This window comes from Hipposideros armiger, unplaced genomic scaffold (assembly GCF_001890085.2).
Source record: "Hipposideros armiger isolate ML-2016 unplaced genomic scaffold, ASM189008v1 scaffold_405, whole genome shotgun sequence".
Taxonomy (NCBI): domain Eukaryota; kingdom Metazoa; phylum Chordata; class Mammalia; order Chiroptera; family Hipposideridae; genus Hipposideros; species Hipposideros armiger.
In genome coordinates, this window is record NW_017731755.1 from 1,514,938 (window position 1) to 1,516,973 (window position 2,036).

A 2,036-nucleotide genomic window follows, 5' to 3' on the forward strand; every position below is an offset into this window, starting at 1 on the left:
AGTGTTGTAGTCCAAGAAGGCATATTCCTTCTGGTATTTTCCACTCCCTGGCTGCGTAATCTCTCTATTTATTTTTAACTGGAAGAATCCTAGTATTTCCCATTCTACCCCATTGTTGTGTGGGAAGATTAATAAGATGGATTTTTATAAAGCACTTTGAGCTTCTTTCAAGGGAACAGCTTTAGGAAAGTTACCTTTAGTAAAGCAGAAAAAGTAGACATATATTTACACATGATACTCCAAAGTAGGAAGTGCTCTGAACATTGTACATCAAATATACCCCAAAATAAATTGATACAAGTTTCAAAGAAACATGAAAGTGGCCTTGCACATTTATTCTATGATGCTTAAGTGCCTGATGAATAGAAATACTGGCCTGAAGAGAACGATGTTTTCTAATGGTGTTAGAAGTATCGATCACAGTTAGGAAAAGTGCAGTTGACAACACTAGTTTGAACTGAACAGGTCCACTTATATGCAGATTCTTTTCAATTAATACTGTCAATGTATTTTCTCTTCCTTATATCTTCTTTATAACATTTCCCTTTTTTTAGCTTACTTTATTATAAAAATACAGCATATAATACATGTAACATACAAACTATATGTTAATGGTCTGTTTTTGTTATCGGCAAGGCTTTCTAGTCAACAATTAGATATTAGTAGTTAAGATTTTGGGGAGTCAAAATACACAGATTTTCAACTGCACAGGGGATCAGCACCTCTAATTCCTATTCTGTTCAAGGGCCAATTGTAAAAAAAAACAAGCAAATGCAAAAAGAAACATGCAAAGGCCCAAACTGTGTTATGCACACTGGATGCTATTTCCACCTTAGATCTGGGAGAATGCTGATGAGAAACCCACCATATGAAGAGAAAGACCAGTTGTCATGATAGGAGGTTAGAGTGACTCCATGAAGTGTATGCACTCAATAGTAAGGGTCCCCCAAATGAGGAATGATCTCCTCCCCGTTGAGAGTTCATTTTTCATTGGTTTTAGAGTTGCTTTCTTTTTTTTTAATTGTGGTAGCATACTCCATCATAAAATTTACCATCTTAACAATTTTTAAGTGTACAGTTCAGTGATATTAAGTACATTCACATTGTTCTGCTATCATCATCACCTTCCATCCACAGAACTCTTTTCACTTTGCAAAACTGAAACTCTGTACCGTTAAATACTAACTCCTCATTCTCCCCTCCCCCAGCCCCTGACAACCACCATTCAACTTTCTGACTATGAATTTGGCTACCCTAGGAACCTCACATAAATGGAATCACACAGCATTTGTCTTTTTGTTACTGTCTTATTTCGCTTGGGATAATGTCCACAAGATTCATCCATGTTGTAGCATGTGTCAGAATTTCCTTCCTTTTTAAGGCTAAATAATATTCTATTGTATGTATACACCACATTTTGTTTATCCACTTGTGTGTCACGGAGGTTTCTTCCAACTCTTGGTTATAGTGAGTAATTATACTATGAACATGGGTGTACAAATATCTCTTTGAATCCTTGCTTTCAGTTCTTTGGGTCATTTACCCAGAAGCAGAAATGCTAGATCATATAGTAATTCTATGTTTAATTTTTTGAGGAACCACCGTACTATTTTCCATACCAACTGCACCATATTACATTCTGATCAACAGTGCACAAGGATTCCAATTTTTCCACATCCTTGTCAACACTTGTTTTCTGGTGATTTCTGGAGGTTTTTTGGTGATTTCTTTTCACAATATCTCAGAAAAGATAATACCTTAGTGGATGTAGTTAGTCAAGGTCTATTCAGTACAGACTTGAGCCTTCTCCAGGGAGACTTCATTTCTTCACCCTTCCCTTCCTCCCCCTTCCCCCCCCCCACCCCCGCCTCGCCCGTCCCCAGGCCTCCCTGCCTAAAAGTATATTGGGAGTTGCTAGAAAGAGGACACACAAGATTTTTGAGAACCTTGGATCCCATGTGACCCAGTGTCTGGGTGGCATCCAGAGGGCGGCGGCAGCCAGCCTATACCTCACAGACACCTTACACAGCCCCAAC